The sequence below is a fragment of the Ambystoma mexicanum genome, chromosome 1q, assembly GCF_040938575.1.
Source record: "Ambystoma mexicanum isolate Mex_15411 chromosome 1q, UKY_AmexF1_1, whole genome shotgun sequence".
NCBI lineage: Eukaryota > Metazoa > Chordata > Amphibia > Caudata > Ambystomatidae > Ambystoma > Ambystoma mexicanum.
The window spans coordinates 911,374,186-911,393,321 of record NC_090922.1 but is presented as its reverse complement, the minus strand read 5'-3'; positions in this window follow the sequence as shown (position 1 = coordinate 911,393,321).

The following is a 19,136-nucleotide window of genomic DNA, read 5'->3' as shown; positions in this document are numbered from 1 at the left end:
CTAATAAAACACATGTATTACATAATTGTATTACTATAGACAAAACCAAAAGACACAAGAACACATACCAATATGGGTATATACAGGGAAAGTGAAGTTAGCAAAAAAGCACAAGTAGTAGCAGAAACTATTTATAACTTAACTGATTATTTTCATGCAAATAAATGATTGCTCTGTTTCAAAGCTGCTATTTACCCTATGTATATGTATCACTTGATGTGATTGGACCCACATGGAAAGTACATCCATAAAAAAAAAAACAACAGAACTATCAGAAAGTGCTCATAAGTCTATTGATTATCTTTATGCACAAAAAGGATTGCTGTCTTTCAAGCTTGTGTCTTCCCGTGTGTATATGTTTCATATGATGTGACTGGACTCTAAGGGAATTACTATAAGAACCTACTTGAAGGATACGTCTACAAATAAAATAAAATGTTTAGATTCTGACTGTTACTGAAGAAAACCATGTGGCCTAGATATGTCAGCAAAAGAAAAAAGAGTGAGCCAGACATGTGATGTCATCAGTGATGTCATCAATGACATTTGTGATGTCATCTTTGATGTCCTGGGTGTTATTCTTAGCAGTGCACAGTGGTGGCGCGAGTTATGGTTGCTTAGCTTACCATAACTGGCGAATTTCAAGTGTTTTTCGGTTTTACTTGAAACCATAACGTCCCTTTGACAAAGTTTTTTCACTGAATTTCATAGGTTTATGGTAGCGCAACTTAACCATAACGTCCCTTTAACAACGTTTTTTCACTGAATTTCATAGGTTTTTAGTAGCGCAACTTAACCATCACGTCCCTTTAACAAAGTTTTTTCAATGAATTTCATAGGTTCTTATTAGTACAACTTAACCATAATGTCCCTGTAACATTTTTTTAACTAAATTTTAAAGGTTTTTATTTGTGCAAGGTCACCATAACATCCTTTTCAATAGATGAAGACTACTAACATCTTATGTCCTCAAAGTGGGAACGCCGGGTGGTAAAATAAACTAAAAGATTTTCCTTCCTACACCGGGACGCCGCAGGAGTCCCGGTGTAGGAACGAAAATCTTTTACCAAGATGGCCACCATGGAAAGGGAAGGCGGGGTGTATAAAGAACACAACAGGGCATGAGCGTGGGGTTGGCTGGAACAGGGGAGACACATGGGCATGAGCGGGGGGTGAGAGGGAACAGGGTACAAACGGGGCATGAGCAGGGGGTGGGGAGGAAAGGAAGGAAACATTGGGCATGAACGGTGGTGGGGGAACACGAGAGAGACACGGGGCATGAGCAGCGGGTGGGGAGGAACATGAGGGAGACACGGGGTATGAGCGGGGGGTGGGGAGGAACACAAGGGAGACACGGGGCATGAGCGGGAGAGGTACAGGGCACACACGGGACATGAGCGGGGGTGGGGGGAAAGGAGAGAGACAAGGGGCATGAGCGGGTGATGGGGGAACACGAGGGAGACACGCGGCATGAGCGGGGGGTGGGGGGTAACACGAGGGAAACACGGGGCATGAGCGGGGGTGGGGGGGAACACGCGGGAGACACGGGGCATGAGCGGGGGGTGGGGGGCAACATGAGACAGACACGGGGCATGAGCGGGGGGTGGGGCCAACAGGAGAGAGACATGGGCATGAGCGGGGAGTGGGGAGAACAGGAGACAGACATGGGGCATGAGCGGGGGGTGGGGAGAACAGGAGACAGACACGGGGCATGAGAGGGGGATGGGGGAACAGGAGACAGATACGGGGCATTAGCGGGGGTGGGGAGAACAGGAGACAGACACGGGGCATGAGCAGGGGGGTGGGGGGCAACAGGAGACAGACACGGGGCATGAGCGGGGGTGGGGGGCAACAGGAGAGAGACACAGGGCATGAGCGCGGAGTGGGGGGTACAGGAGACAGACACGGGGCATGGGTTGGGGCAACAGGAGACAGACACGGGGCATGAGTGGGGGTGGGGGGAACAGGAGACAGACACGGGGCATGAGCGGGGGGTGGGGGGCAACAGGAGACAGACAAGGGGCATGAGCAGGGGGTGGGGGGAACAACAGAGACAGGCACAGGGCATGAGCGGGGGGTGGGGGGCAACAGGAGACAGACACGGGGCATGAGTGGGGGGTGGGGGGCAACAGGAGACAGACACTGGGCATGATCGGTGGTGGGGGTGAACAGGAGACAGACACGGAGCATGAGTAGGGGGTGGGGGGCAACTGGAGACAGACACAGGGCATGAGCAGGGGGTGGGGGGCAACAGGAGAGACACGGGGCATGAGCGGGGGGTGGGGGGCAACAGGAGAGACACGGGGCATGAGCGGGGGATGGGGGGAACGGGAGACAGACACGGGGCATGAGCGAGGGGTGGGGGGACAGGAGACAGACACGGGGCATGAGTGGGGGGTGGGGGGAACAACAGACACGGGGCATGAGCGGGGGGTAGGGAGAACAGATGCGGGGGGTGGGGGGCAACAGGAGACAGACACGGGGCATGAGTGGGGGTGGGAGGAACAGGAGACAGACACAGGGCATGAGCGGGGGGTGGGGAGAACAGGAGACAGACACAGGGCATGAGCAGGGGGGTGGGGGTAACAAGAGAGAGACACGGGGCATGAGCGGGTGGGGGGAACAGGAGACAGACACGGGACATGAGTGGGTGGGGGGAACAGGAGACAGACACGGGGCATGAGCGGGGGGGTGGGGGGCAACAGGATATAGACACAGGGCAGGGGATGGGGGAACAGGACACAGACACGGGGCATGAGCGGGGGGTGGGGAGAACAGGAGACAGACACGGGGCATGAGCAGGGGGTGTGGGGGGCAACAAGAGACAGACACGGCACATGAGGGGAACAGGAGACAGATACGGGGCATGAGCGGGGGGTGGGGAGAACAGGAGATAGACACGGGGCATGAGCGGGGAACAGAAGACAGACACGGGGCATGAGCAGGTGGTGGGGGAAGGGGAGAGCGACACACGAGGCATGAGCGGGGGTGGGGGGAGGGAGAGAGACACACGGGGCATGAGCGGGGGTGGGGGAGGGAGAGAGACACACGGGGCATGAGCGGGGGGTGGGCGGGATTTAGAGAGACACACGGGGCATGAGCGGGGGGTGGGCGGGAGGGGAGAGAGACACATGGGGGGTGGGGGGAGGGAAAGAGACACATGGGGCATAAGCGGGGGTGAGGGGGAGGGAGAGAGACACACGGGGCATGAGCAGGGGGTGGGGGGAGGGAAAGAGACACACGGGGCATGAGCGGGGGTGGAGGGGAGGGAGAGAGATACACGGGGCATGAGCGGGGTGTGGGGGAGGGAGAGAGACACACGGGGCATGAGCGGGAGGGGGAGAGACACACAGGACATGAGCGGGGGGTGGGCGGGAGGGGGAGAGACACGCGGGGCATGAGCGGGGGTGGGCGGGAGGAGGAAAGACACGGGGCAAGAGCGGGGGTGGGCGGGTGGGGGAAAGACACATGGGGCAAGAGCGGGGTTGGGGGGAGGGAGAGAGACACACAGGGCAAGAGCGGGGGTTGGGGGTAGGGACAGAGACACATGAGGTATGAGCGGGGGGTGGGGGGAAGGGGAGAGAGACACGGGGCATGAGAGGGGGTGGAGGGGAGGGAGAGAGACACACGGGGCATGAGCGGGGGTGGGGGGGAGGGAGAGAGACACATGGGGCATTAGCAGGGGCTGGGCGGGAGGGGGAGAGACACACGGGGCATGAGCAGGGGGTGGGCAGGAGGGGGAGAGACACACGGGGCATGAGCGGGGGTGGGGGGGGAGAGAGACACACGGGGCATGAGCGGGGGTGGGGGAGGGAGAGAGACACACGGGGCATGAGCGGGGGGGTGGGGGGAAGGGGAGAGAGACACACGGGGCATGAGCGGGGGGTGGGCGGGAGGGGGAGAGACACACGGGGCATGAGCGGGGGTGGATGGGAGTCCGAGAGACACACGGGACATGAGCGGGGGATGGGCGGCGGGTGGGGAGAAACACACGGACATGAGCGGGGGGTGGGCGGCGGGTGGGGAGAGACACACGGACATGAGCGGGGGGTGGGGGGAAGGGGAGAGAGACACACGGGGCATGAGCGGGGGGTGGGGGGAAGGGGAGAGAGACACACGGGGCATGAGCGGGGGTGGATGGGAGGGCGAGAGACACACGGACATGAGCGGGGGGGGCGGCGGGTGGGGAGAAACACACGGACATGAGCGGGGGGTGCGCGGCGGGTGGGGAGAGACACACGGACATGAGCGGGGGGTGGGCGGCAGGTGGGGAGAGACGGACATGAGCGGGGGGTGGACGGGAGGGGAGAGACACACAGACCATGAGCGGGGGTGGGAGAGACACACGGGGGGTGGGTGAGACACACGGGGCATGAGCGGGGGGTGGGCGGGTGACTGAGACGAGCGGGGCACGAGCGGGACATGAGCGGGGGGTGGGCGGGAGGGAGAAAGACACACAGACATGAGCGGGGGGTGGGCGGTAGGGAGAAAGACGCATGGACATGAGCGGGGGGTGGGCGGGATAGAGAAAGACACACGGACATGAGTGGGTGGTGGGCGGGAGGGAGAAAGACACACGGACATGGGCGTGGGGTGGGCGGGTGGGAGAAAGACACACAGACATGAGCGGGGGGTGGGCAGGAGGGAGAAAGACACATGGCGTTCGTGTGCAGGCGGCAGATCCCGCTCCTCGGCCAATCGCTGGCCTCCGTGTGCCGATGGCTTGAGCGGGGAGCTGGAGGAAAAGGGAAGACACGGAGCATGAGTGGGGGTGACAAGAAGGACACACGGGGCATGAGTGGGGGGGTGGGAGGAACAGGAGACAGACACGGGCATGAGCGGGGGTGGGGGATTTACTGTGCAGGCAGGATACAAAGCCTCTCATGCGAGGAACAAAGATGGCGGGCGTCTCTGAAGCCAGACGCACTGCACGCTTTCACCGCATCCAATGAGAGAGCACGTCAGATGTCCGCGGACATCACGCAAGCTGCTTGCCCAATCATCGTCCTGTCCGCGGAGCAAACAGGGAAGTGTGTCCGCGAAACGAACATAGATATCACACATTTTTTTCACTCACATTTTTGTCATTTTTTTAAAAACTACTGGACGGACTTACACCAAATAAAGCAAAGCACGCTTTCGGGACCAAGCTGCTGCTCCTGGTCCGAATTTGGTGAAAATCCGTCCAGCGGTTTGGGCTATAGACACGAGCAAACATTTTTTCCCATTCAGTCTACAGGCCACGGTAGTGGCCATGTAGTTATGGTTAAGTTGCTGTTTACATAGGAAGAGCACTTTTTGGGCGGCAAAAAATACTTGCAAAAAAAGTATTTGGGTCATTCTGAAAGGTTTGGTGACGATTCGTCCAGGGAGAGCGAAGTTATAGGGGGGGTCCCAAAACTTTTTTTTTCCCATAAACTGAATGGGAAAAAAAATTTGCTTGCGTCTACAGCCCAAACCGCTGGACGGATTTTCACCAAATTTGGACCAGGAGCAGCGGCTTGGTCCTGAAAGAGTGTTTGGTGAAAATCGTCCAGTAGTTTTTTTTAAAATGACCAAAAAGTAGGTTACAAAAAATTAGTGATATCTGTGTTCGGTCCGCGGACACACTTCCCTGTTCGCTCCGCGGACAGTGTCCTGATTGGCCAATCGGCTTGCGTGATGTTCTCGGACATGCAACGTGTTCGCTGATTGGACGGCGTGGAGCGTGAAGCGTGTCAGATTCTTGGTAGAGCCCGCCATCTTGGATTTGCGGTCGTCCGCGGACAGCGCGGTGAAACTTTGTTCAAAATTTGTATTTAGTAGAGTGTGTTGGTGTGTAGGAGTGTTTGGTGAGGGTGGGAGTGTATGAGATAGGATGAAAGTTGTGTTTTTTATGTGTTAGACGTTCTTTTTGTGTTCGATTCGTCTGTGGACATCACGGGTGTTCTGAAATATTCTAAATAAACTGAATGGGGGGTGTTCTGAGGACTCATTATGTGTCTTTTTTGTTCGCAAGCAAACTTAAACTGTTCTTTGAACACTTGCAGTGTCCTGAAATGTTCGCAGATAAACAAAATGGGGGTGTCCTGAGGACGCTGTCCATATTGTTCGTTGTCAAGTTGAATATGTTCTACGAACACTCACTGTGTCCTGAAATGTTCGCAAATATGAATGGGGGTTGTGGTTGACAAGTTGAATGTGCTCTAAGAACACTCGCGGTGTCCTAAAAAGTTCGCAAATAAACAAAATGGGGGTGTCCTGAGGAGGCTGTCCGTATTGTTCTCTGTCAAGTTGAATGTGTTCTAAGAACACTCGCGGTGTCCTGAAATGTTTGCAAATAAACAAGATAGTGGTGTTCTGAAGACGCTTCTAAGAACACTCGTGGTGTCCGGGGAATGTTCTTAGGGGGTGTCCTGAAGACGCTGTCCGTATTGTTCTCTGTCAAGTTGAATGTGTTCTAAGAACACTTGCGGTGTCCTGAAATGTTCGCAAATAAACAAAATGGGGGTGTTCTGAAGACGTTTCTAAGAACACTCCCGATGTCCTGGAATGTTCGTAGGGGGTGTCCTGAAGGCGTAGTCCGTATTGTTCGCTGGCAAGTTGAATGTGTTCTAAGAACACTCGCAGTGTCCTGAAATGTTCGCAAATAAACAAAATGGGGGTGTCCTAAGGACGCTGTCCTTATTGTTTTCTGTCAAGTTGAATGTGTTCTAAGAACTCTCGCGTTGTTCTGAAATGTTCATAGGGGGTGTCCTGAAGATGCTGTTCGTATTATTCTCTGTCAAGTTGAATGTGTTCTTAGAACTCTCATGGTGTCCTGAAATGTTCGCAAATAAACGAAATGGGGGTGTTCTGAGGACACTGGCCGTATTGTTCGTTGTCAAGTTGAATGTGTTCTAAGAACACTTGCGGTGTCCTGAAATGTTCACAAATAAACAAGATGGTGATGTTCTGAAGACGCTTCTAAGAACACTTGCGCTGTCCGGGGAATGTTCGTAGGGGGTGTCCTGAGGACGCTGTCCGTATTGTTCTCTGTCAAGTTGAATGTGTTCTAAGAACACTTGCTGTGTCCTGAAATGTTCGCAAATAAACAAAATGGGGGTGTTCTAAAGACGTTTCTAAGAACACTCCCGGTGTCCTGGAATGTTCGTAGGGGGTGTCCTGAAGGCGTAGTCCGTATTGTTCGCTGGCAAGTTGAATGTGTTCTAAGAACACTCGCAGTGTCCTGAAATGTTCGCAAATAAACAAAATGGGGGTGTCCTGAGGACGCTGTCCGTATTGTTCTCTGTCAAGTTGAATGTGTTCTAAGAACTCTAGCGTTGTTCTGAAATGTTCGTAGGGGGTGTCCTGAAGATGCTGTTCGTATTATTCTCTGTCAAGTTGAATGTGTTCTTAGAACACTCATGGTGTCCTGAAATGTTCGCAAATAAACGAAATGGGGGTGTTCTGAGGACACTGTCCGTAATGTTCCTTGTCAAGTTGAATGTGTTCTAAGAACACTTGCAGTGTCCTGAAATGTTCGCAAATAAACAAGATGGTGGTGTTCTGAAGATGCTTCTAAGAACACTCGCGCTGTCCGGGGAATGTTCGTAGTGGGTGTCCTGAGGACGCTGTCCGTATTGTTCTCTGTCAAGTTGAATGTGTTCTAAGAACACTTGCGGTGTCCTGAAATGTTCGCAAATAAACAAAATGGGGGTGTTCTGAAGAAGTTTCTAAGAACACTCGCGGTGTCCTGGAATGTTTGTAGGGGGTGTCCTGAAGGCGTAGTCCGTATTGTTCGCTGGCAAGTTGAATGTGTTCTAAGAACTATCGCGTTGTTCCGAAATGTTCGTAGGGGGTGTCCTGAAAATGCTGTCCGTATTGTTCGCTGGCAAGTTGAAAGTGTTCTAAGAACACTCATAATGTCCGCGGACATTAAAAGTTTCCATAGACCAAAGTTGAAATGTTTGACTCTATGGATGTGATATGCTGCGGTGGTTGTTGCCAGGGCATAGAGTCTTGGGTGCACCCAAGACTCTATGCCCTGGCAACAACCACCGCAGCATATCACATTCATATTTGCTTATAACTTTGGGTGAAAAACAAATGTATAAGGAACAAAGGTATTAGATACTATGGATGTAATATGCTGCAATGGTTCTCCTTATTATTGTATACTTACTGTTTGGTCTAGTAACCGGAGTACATGTATTTCTTGTTAATTTCTGTGATAAAAGAAAATAGCATGTTAGTATTAGTATTTTGTAATGACTTATTATATTGTATAATCAATATACTTTTATTTTTTTTGGACCCTCATATTTAGTAGATTACAAATCAGAGTACTGTGCGATTTGCTCAGTTTCTGTATTTGTTGCTAAAATCATTGGGTCTGTGGGAGAAAAGAAAAATCCATGTTGGATTAAAAAAAAACTTTTTCTGTTATGCTACAGTTTATTTGTTTGTTTGTTTTCAGTGTTCACTTGTTTCTGGCTAATGCTTTATACTTGGGCTTCTTGTATTTTTTTGGAGCAGTAACATTATTTATTTGTTTTGATATTATAACATTTTGGAGCAGTTAGATACCAATTGGCGTATTCTAACTGTCTATTTTTTTTTATATATTTTAGTGGTATTGATTTATCTATTTGGATATTGCTACATTTTGGTACAGTTAGATACCAATTGGCGAATTCTATCTGTGTATTTTTTGGTCTAATTTAGTGGTATTCATTTATCTGATTAGTTGTTGTAGAATCTTTGAGCAGTTAGATAGCTTTTGGAGTATTCTAACAGTTTATATTTTTTTAACACAAGTTTACTTAGGGTTTAAATACAGTTGAGTTATCAAATTTTGGTTTTAAGAACATCAAATAAGCGTTTGTAAGATTTCCTGGTAATCTCTGCTTTAGAGTAATGGTGCTATCATTACATTCAAACCATCCACATTTCATTTTTATATATGCAGTGTAGTGCCCTGAATTGGTTGTGGCTCCTGCGTGGTAGATTACACCTATTGTTGTGAAGATTTTCTTACCAAGTGATATTTGACCATGTGTGAATCCAGTCAGCTTGCAGTTGTTTTTGGTACCATCTGCATTGTAACGTAGAAGCATTAGTATTATGTATTTACTATGTGTTTGTATTACTAACGTGGAGTGATTATCTGAATTGCAGGTATAGCATAATCTACCATGGTTTGCATTTTGTACAAGTCGCTGAAATGGAATGGATTCACAATTTGGTATTGATATATATATGAAGCGTTCATTGGGGATTTCTTCTTGTGTCACATTGTTGCAGAGAGTACATGTATGAAATCTGAAAGATTTCATTTATAGGTATGTTTTTGTTTTCCAGTACTTGTAGTAAGTACATTAGAAATTCTTGTGGATCTTCCTGTGAATTTATAGTGAATTTCAACATTCCAGCACAGTATTCCACTTGTTGTCTTATTCCATAAACACTATACGTGTTGTCAGGATTGTTTGCTGCATTTCTGTGAAGTACTAACATTTGCAAACACAATGGGTCTGTACTGTGTAAGTAAATGTTGTCAACAATTGGTGGTAATTGAAATAGAATATTCATTGCTACATTTGCATAGCAACTTACACCAACTATATTTGAGAATTTAAATGGTCCAGGTAGTTCTGTATCTAACTGCTTTTTTTGGAGTTTGTCTTCCTTCTTTAAAGAAGTACCTGGTTTACTTTCCCTAATTGATTCTTTTTTGCTTGTGGTACTTGATGAAGTATTAGTTTCTTTTACTCTCTTTGGAGGATTTGCAGTGACATCCTGTTGCATTTCTGTTTGATTTATTTTTCTTTTATAATGTTTTACTTTTTGTGGAACAGAATATGTGTTTAGTTGGGGGGTGTATAGTGAGCGAAGTCTATTGTATTCTAAAATGCAAGGAATATCAGCGTTTATTTTACTTGCATCAAAGTTGATTAGAAATAGACCGTCAAGTATACGTAAGCGTGATAGTCCTACATAGCTCATGCCTTCTTTAAAGACTGTGTTACCAATATCTATCATTGCTGTGTCTAGTGTAAGACCTTGTGATTTATGAATCGTGACTGCGTATGCAAGAGTTAGAGAAAATTGTTCTCTGCGTACATACATATCTTTGAAGAGAAGGAATCTAGCTGTTGAGCGTCCTATCCTTTTTACTTCTGAAAGTTTGTCCAAGAGTATATTGACAAGCTGAATTTTGTTGTTGCGTGGGTATGTTTGAAAGCCAAAAACTGTAGCCAGTGCTCCATTAACTAGTCCTTGGTCCACGTCAAGGTTACGTTTAAGCATTACTCTGCAATTTAAGGATAATTTTAATATCTTTTCTAAGCCTGCTGTGTTTGAGATTTGATTTTTCTAAACTATTAAGGGGGTAATTCATAGAATTCTGCGCACAAGTGGCGCACGCGGCTGGCGCACAGTGTGCGCGTGCGAATCCCTGCGCCAGCCGCGTCGCTGAAATCCATATCCGCGCACAGCGTATTCATGGATTCCAGCCACCAAAACCAGCCGTGGCGCACAGTGGCGCAGCGACCCTGCAGCAGCGCCAGTTACGCCCCCAAGAACGCCTCCCGCGCAGGGAAAAGCCATCAACATACCCAATCCAGCACAAAGGGCTGCGCTAACCCTGTAACAGCACAGCAAGCGGGCTACGTGTATCACTGTGGTACGCGGGAAGTACCTCACGCGACATCAGCTGGGTACGTGTATTTCAGGGGTGCGCGGGAAGTTCCACACGCGAATGGCCTGGGCGCGTGTATTTCAGGAGTGCGTGGGAAGTTCCATACGTGATTGGCCTGGGCGCGTGTATTTCAGGGGTGTGCGGGAAGTTCCACATGCGATTGGCCTGGGCGCGTGTCTTTCAGGGGTGCGCGGGAAGTTCCACACGCGATTGGCCTGGGCGCGTGTATTTCAGGGGTGCGCAGGAAGTTCCACACGCGATTGGCCTGGGCGCGTGTATTTCAGGGGTGCGCGGGAAGTTCCACACGCGATTCCATCAGGGTACATGTATTTCAGGGGTGCGCGGAAAGTTTTAAACGCAATTTCAGCAGGGTACGTGTATTTCGGGGTGCGCGTGAAGTTCCACACGCGATATCAGAAGGGTACGTGTATTTTAGGGGTGCGCGGGAAGTTCCACACGCGAATGGCCTGGGCGCGTGTATTTCAGGGGTGCGCGGGAAGTTCCACACGCGATTGGCCTGGGCGCGTGCATTTCAGGGGTGCGCGGGAAGTTCCACACGCGATTGGCCTGGGCGCGTGTATTTCAGGGGTGCGCGGAAAGTTTTACACGCGATTTCAGCAGGGTACGTGTATTTCAGGGGTGCCGGGGAGTCCTACATGTGATTTGACAGTGTGGGTCCTCCCAGGTGTTCCCTGTACACCCTCCACGGCCCCTGCAGGCAGCCCACACCACAGGGGACTACCCTGCATCCCTGGTCATGTCCCGCAGGCAGCCCACCCAACATGGGCATGCCCCCCAGCAAAGGCACATGTCTCCTTGAACTAATGAACACCAACTCATGTCCCCTTGCACCCCCACCCCCCAGCACTGTGGGGCACCTGCCAGCAGGCCCCCACCCATGTCCAACTCATGTCCCCCACCACCCCCACCCCCAGCACTGTGGGGCACCTGCCAGCAGGCCCCCACCCATGTCCAACTCATGTCCCCCACCACCCCCACCCCCCAGCACTGTGGGGCACCTGCCAGCAGGCCCCCACCCATGTCCAACTCATGTCCCCCACCACCCCCACCCTCCAGCACTGTGGGGCACCTGCCAGCAGGCCCCCACCCATGTCCAACTCATGTCCCCCACCACCCCCACCCCCCAGCACTGTGGGGCACCTGCCAGCAGGCCCCCACCCATGTCCAACTCATTTCCCCGTGCACCCCCACCCCCAGCACTGTGGGGCACCTGCCAGCAGGCCCCCACCCATGTCCAACTCATGTCCCCCACCACCCCCACCCCCCAGCACTGTGGGGCACCTGCCAGCAGGCCCCCACCCATGTCCAACTCATGTCCCCCACCACCCCCACCCCCCAGCACTGTGGGGCACCTGCCAGCAGGCCCCCACCCATGTCCAACTCATGTCCCCCACCACCCCCACCCCCCAGCACTGTGGGGCACCTGCCAGCAGGCCCCCACCCATGTCCAACTCATGTCCCCCACCACCCCCACCCCCCAGCACTGTGGGGCAACTGCCAGCAGGCCCCCACCCATGTCCAACTCATTTCCCCTTGCACCCCCACCCCCCAGCACTGTGGGGCACCTGCAAGCAGGCCCCCACCCATGTCCAACTCATGTCCCCCACCACCCCCACCCCCCAGCACTGTGGGGCACCTGCCAGCAGGCCCCCACCCATGTCCAACTCATTTCCCCTTGCGCCCCCACCCCCCAGCACTGTGGGGCACCTGCCAGCAGGCCCCCACCCATGTCCAACTCATGTCCCCTTGCACCCCCACCTCCCAGCATTGCGGGGCACCCTCCACCAGGCCCTCGCCCATGTCCCATCCATGCCCCCCTGCACCTGGGTCCCAACAATCCCCAATCATGTCCGTAATGGCCATCCTCCCCTGCCAAAAGGCACAACCAACTATCACATCCACCCACATATCAAAGGCAATTACATGTTACACACCCAATGTAAATAATGCAAATGAACACATGTCTGTCACACACAATGGCTGCAAGTGAATGTTAAAACACCCAACATGACATGCATGAAAGTAATGAGATGATACGACACATTGAAGGATGAAAATAAAAATGTATTGTAAATCAACTAGAATGGAAATGAAATGAGAAAAACCACAAAGCAAAACAACAAAAAGAAGATGAATGTCCATGAAAAAAATCCCAAAAATCAAAAAATCCATAGAAGAACTATTTACAAGACAATCCCGGGTCCATGAGCCCAACCAAATGAAACCTAACTATGTCAACTAACTAAAAACTGAACTATATACAAAAAAGTGGCGCATTGTCCAATCGCAACCAAATAAAAAAATAACAATTTAAAGGAAACCTACCACTAACTATATAACTATATACAAAGGCAGCGGGCAAGTCCGACGGCTCACTGGTTGTTGTCATGGGCCAGGGCATCATCGAACTCCCGTTCAATGGCTTGGAGGAGGGCATGTTCCCTGGCCCAGAGGTCCCGCAGGGATAATGCAGTGTCCAGCTCCAACTCCCTGCGAAGATCCTCGAGGCACTCAGCCCGCCTCAGCGCCCTCCGCATGGAGTCCTCCGCCCTGACCATTGTGAGCCGTTCCTCCTCTGCCCGCTGCCGCTCCGCACCTATCTGCTTGCACAAACGCTCCCACACGGAAGCCACTCCCATTCCAGGGTTCTCCTGCCCTCCGGCCGATGCCTGCACCCCTGATGTTGATGGCCCCGAGCCATGATGCCTCCCACGTTGAGCCTGCTGCTGCCTCCGACGCAACTGCCTGTGCCAGCACGACGGCATCCAGGCTGATGGAAACCACCGACGCCGTCGTGCACGTGCCCTGCCCGATGATGCCGTCACATCCTCCATCTGCTGGGGTCCAGTTGCCGGTGTGTCCACCCCTGCTGGACCTCTGACTCCCGACTGTGGCAGGGATGGGATCCCCACCGAGCTGGCTGCATTGGTCAGGGCAGGTCCACAGGGGGCCCTGGTGGCATCTGGGCCGGAAGACGGCAAGGAGAACGACTGGCGTATAGTCTCCACAGAGGAGGAGAGGGCCGCCAGATTGGCCGACACATGCAGGAAACCCCCGAACATGGACGATCCCAATTGGGCCACGTCGGCACGGTGCTCTTCGTGATGACGTGCGTGCTCCTCCTGGGAAGCACGCACGGCATCACGAATCACAGCCGTGCGCATCGCGACCCCAATCAGGACCTTCTCCATACGGCCAGGGGTCCCCTCGTCCGCAGGTGGAGGGGAGTCAGATGACATGGACATCCCCTCTACCTGCGGACGGGCCTGGGACGGGGCATCCCTGCTGGTGCATGGTGGTGCACCCACAGGGTCAGGGACAGCGACATGCACAGGCCCCTCCATGGTGACCTGTGCTGCCTCCTGCCCCTGCCCCTGGACTGCACCACTTGCACCAGCAGGGATGCCCCCACCAGGCCCCATGTGCGCCTCAGTGGCGGCCTCCTCCTCCTCTGTGGAAACCACCAACCTGGATGGCTCCTCACCGTCTTCCGCCATAGCAGGCCCCTGTGGGGGCTCACCCACCCCTTCCGCTGCAGCTGTGGGGGCATCCCCGCCGCCTTGCTCCACAGCGCCGTCTCCGCCCTCTTCTTCACTAGCTGCTGCGTAGAGGGAGACATAGAACACAAGCATCAGGGTACTGTACAATGGTCCCCTAGACAGGAAGCAACAGCAGATGAGTGCCACTGTCAAAGTACACTTCCATCATGTCCCCCCACAACACATGTGTCAGTCCAGGCAAAACACACACAGTGACAGTCATGGTGCATGCCATGGACATTTCCATACATGTCCAATGGACTCTCGAAACATACAATGTAATGCTACTCACATGCATCATGGGTCATGCCTATCACATGCACACACTTCACCTCAGTCACATCCATCTGGCCCCGTACACCCCAATCACAGTGGATACAAGGATGACTAGGCTGCATCAGTGAATCTGTACATTGTCACATACATGTGTCATGCATCCATGGCATTCACAAGTCACAGACACGCAGGTCAGGCACACAGACATGGATACCATATATGTACCTGGCATCAGCACCCATCCCTCACCCCCACCCATGTCCAGGAACAGAGACTGCCATGCTCTCATGTGTACAATCTGCATAGGGCTCCCCATGTCGCATTTAAACACATGCAATGACCGTGCGGTTCACACATTGCTGATCGCACATGCATTACCATGATTTCCCTGCACACATACATGCGTACATGGCCTATGTCACACATACAGGCAGGTATCAGACAACCAGCACACTGCAACATGCCCTGTCTCACACAGCAATGCTTGGCCACTTACCGCTCAACTCCAGACGGGTCTCCCTATCAAGGACCTGGGCGTGGAGCGCTGGGTGTACGCGTTCCAGGACCCTCATCTGGATGGAACTCATGCGGCCCCGGCCCCCCTCCACGAGGCGCCGGGCCTTTATGAGGGTCCTGGACCTCAAGTCTTCCCAGCGCTTCTTGACCTTCTGGATGGTGCGGGTTGCCACCCCCTCCGCGTTGATGGCAACCACACAGTCGGCCCAGATCCTCTCCCGTCCTTCCTTGTTCGCGCTGGACGATCCGAAGAGGGCATCATACTGCCCCAGGACTTGCTCCACCAGGACACCAACTTCGGTGGCAGTGAAGCTGGTGCCCCTCTGCCCCTCTGGCCGGGGGTTGCCACTGGTGCCAGATGTTGATGTGCCCGACATGGCAACCCCAGGGGCAGGAGTGGGTGGGCAACTGGGTCCTGGGGCTGGGCTGTGGAGCGATGTTATCCGAGTCGGGAGTCTTCTGTTCCAGCAGGGGTGGACACAGCAACTGGACACCTGCAGATGGCTGATGTGCAGGCACCAGATGGCAGGGCACGGTGGCAGCAGGCAGGCAGGCAGGCAGGCAGCAGCAGATGGCACGTGGGAGGCTGCTCGGGGTACTGGGGGGCAGTAATTCGGCCTTCTGGGCAGGAGCGTGGTCTTCCGTGTGTTTTCGCGTGTCCAGCTTGATACGGAGTGATTTGGCACGTGAAAATCCTGCACGTCAGCGTGAAAATCGAGGAAAGGCCCTTAGCGCGTAAGCGCGTCAGCACGCGTACGCGATTTCATTGGACCAAAGGCCCTTACAGCATAAGCGCGTCTGTGACATTTTGCGCACGGGCGTTGCCCTGGCAGGGCTTGGTGATCCCGCGTGCCTTTATGTTCTGTACGTGCTTTTCGTGCGGTGCGTGTGTTTTCCATCCGTTGGGGTTCACACGCTATTACTTCACAGCGGGTGTTGGCTACGTGTTCTTCTACACGCAAGGCAGACGGTGAGTGGTACCCCGCTCCCCCAGGCCCGATCGCGTGAGGAACTTCACGCGAACCCCTGAAATACACGTAGCCCGCTCCCCCAGGCCCGATCGCGTGAGAAACTTCACGCGAACCCCTGTAATACACGTAGCCCGCTCCCCCAGGCCCGATCGCGTGAAAAACTTCACGCGAACCCCTGTAATACACGTAGCCCGCTCCCCCAGGCCCGATCGCGTGAGAAAGTTCACGCGAACCCCTGAAATACACGTAGCCCGCTCCCCCAGGCCCGATCGCGTGAAAAACTTCACGCGAACCCCTGTAATACACGTAGCCCGCTCCCCCAGGCCCGATCGCGTGAGAAACTTCACGCGAACCCCTGAAATACACGTAGCCCGCTCCCCCAGGCCCGATCGCGTGAAAAACTTCACGCGAACCCCTGTAATACACGTAGCCCGCTCCCCCAGGCCCGATCGCTTGAGGAACTTCACGCGAACCCCTGAAATACACGTAGCCCGATCCCCCAGGCCCGATCGCGTGAGAAAGTTCACGCGAACCCCTGAAATACACGTAGCCCGCTCCCCCAGGCCCGATCGCGTGAGAAACTTCACGCGAACCCCTGAAATACACGTAGCCCGCTCCCCCAGGCCCGATCGCGTGAGAAAGTTCACGCGAACCCCTGAAATACACATAGCCCGCTCCCCCAGGCCAGATCGCGTGTGTGACTTCCCGCGAACCCCCGGAATACACGTACCCCGCTCAATCGCGTGTGTAACTTCCCGCGCAACCCCGAAATACACGTGTCCCGCTCGTACAATTGCTGTATGTTGCCACTTTTGTAATGCGCAGGGACGCTACCGCCTGCCTTCGTGTGGCGGACGTGTATCGGCTTGTGCGTGTCTTTCGCTGTGCGTGGCTTTGCCCTATTCGATTCCATGAATACGTGTGGTTCGGGTGCGTGTGGGCGTTCCGTCTGCTTCCCTGCAGTACATCCCCAGTTACGCCCTTGTTTTCGCGAGTTGTTCCCCATTCCGCGCGTTACGCCCCGTGTTCCGCCCACTTTCTGGTGTATGCGCCGAGGTTGTGCGCTTTCACTGTCCGCGTCGCGCACGTCTTTTGGGATGTTGCAGTGACGTGTGCGCCATGCACGGGTTTGGCGCACATCCCGAGGTGAACACGCGCAGGGACTTCCATGAATCGCACGCGTGCGCGTGTGCCTGTTTTTTTCCGCTTGCGCTTGCTTGCGCCTGCTTGCGCCTGCTTGCGCAGAGATTTTCGGCATACGTTTGTTCCATGAACCGGCCCCTAAGTCTTGTTGTGGCTTGGTCACACATGGGTAGTGTCATACCATGTACATCTAGTTTGTCTGTCTAATTTCCATGATTGGTTTCATTTCTTTACATAGCATGATTTCATTGAATTTGAAACAGCTTGCAAGAGTTGGCATTAAGGCCATAAAATGGACATTTTTGTGGGCTAATTGTTCCATAACATCTGTAGCACATGCATTATTGCCGTAAGGTGCATTAACGTGCCAGGTTTTCAATATTGCTTCTGCTTCTTTAGAAAGTATACCAACTCTGATACTTTTTAAAATGTTGGCATAAGTGAGATCTGCAGATTGCCGCATGTTTTCTGTTAATTCTCTGTATTGGAAATGTTGCCAAAGGTTGACATTTCCGATGCTGCCAACAGTTTTACGGCAGAGTTTGTGTCCTAATGTTTTAAAAATAGGCTCACCTTTTACTGGTGTTAATTGAAGCAGATCTCCAAAAACAATAATGTGTTTTCCTGCAAAGAGCTCTTCATAGTCTGTTTTGAGTACTTCTTGTAATCTGAGGTGAATCAAAGCTAACATCAGGTTGGAGACCATGCTCACTTCATCTATTAGTAGCATTTTCATGTGTTTCAATACTCTGCGTAATTCCATTGCATCTTCTGCAGAAAATTTGTAATAGTCTAATTTGTTCTGGTGTTCTACTGGTAATAGTAGTAATCGGTGTAATGTAACACCACCTATGTTGTAGGCAGCTAATCCTGTGGGGGCAGTGACAACAGCTGACAGTTTGTTGTTTGTCAATTGTTGAAGGAACTTACTAATGATTTTGATTAGGAATGTTTTGCCAGAACCAGCTTCACCACTGACGTACAGTAGTATATGTTTATAATTATGGCAGGAACATTCTTTATTTTCATGTTTTACACCATGTGCAATTTGTTTTGTTACTTCTTGAAAAATTCTTCTTTGCTCATTGTTTAGTTTTGATTGTAGTATAGTTAAGTCTTCCTTATCTTCATACTGACACATGGTGTTTTCTACTTCTATCATAGCTAATTCTGCCTCATTTATTATTAGTGGTTCTCCCAGTGGTTCTTGGCTTCCTGTTACAGAAGGTTGACTACTGTCAGGAGTGTCCTTATCTAGTTGGCTTGGAGTTCTTCTTCGTGTTGCTGTTCATTGTGCAACATTGATTTGTACTGTGTAAAGTTTACATCTATAGTGCTTTCATTTGCTTTGAAAGCATCCTCATATGAGTCATAGTTATCTAGTAATTGTTCGTCTTTTCTCCATGGTTTGAATAGTTGTAGCAGGGACATGTAATATACTTCTTTATGTTGAGGAGTCCTTAATGACAATTTGATATGATTAATTAAATTTGGTTTAGTGAGTTTAACTAAACTACCTTCACAGTTTGTCACTCTATATTTACCTTTTTTTTTCATCAGGTTTCATATTATTTTTGTATGTGTAGTTTTGGGCTATGTGGTATAGACACATGTTTTCCAAAGTATTACTTCTGTTTGGGTAGTATGTGTCCAATACATTGTTTTTTAAAATGTCTTGGCTGTTGGGATCATGTTTGGCTATTGTTTTTATATCTTCATATGATTTTAGAACTCTTTTTCTAGATTTAGCTGGACCAATACTTAGCCATACTATATTTTCAGATTTACCATACCATGCAGTACCAGTTTAACGATCAGCTGCTGCATATGATCCACATTCTCTATGGGTGAGCATTTTTATGCCCAAGCTGTATAATTTCTGAGATACTGTTTTATCTGATGACAGGTCATTCCAGAGGTCTTGGAGCTCTGTCTTTTCTGCTTTAGTTAAGTATGCTGTGACATATCGTGCAACTGCAGTAGAATTGTCTGCAATGTACTGCACATCTA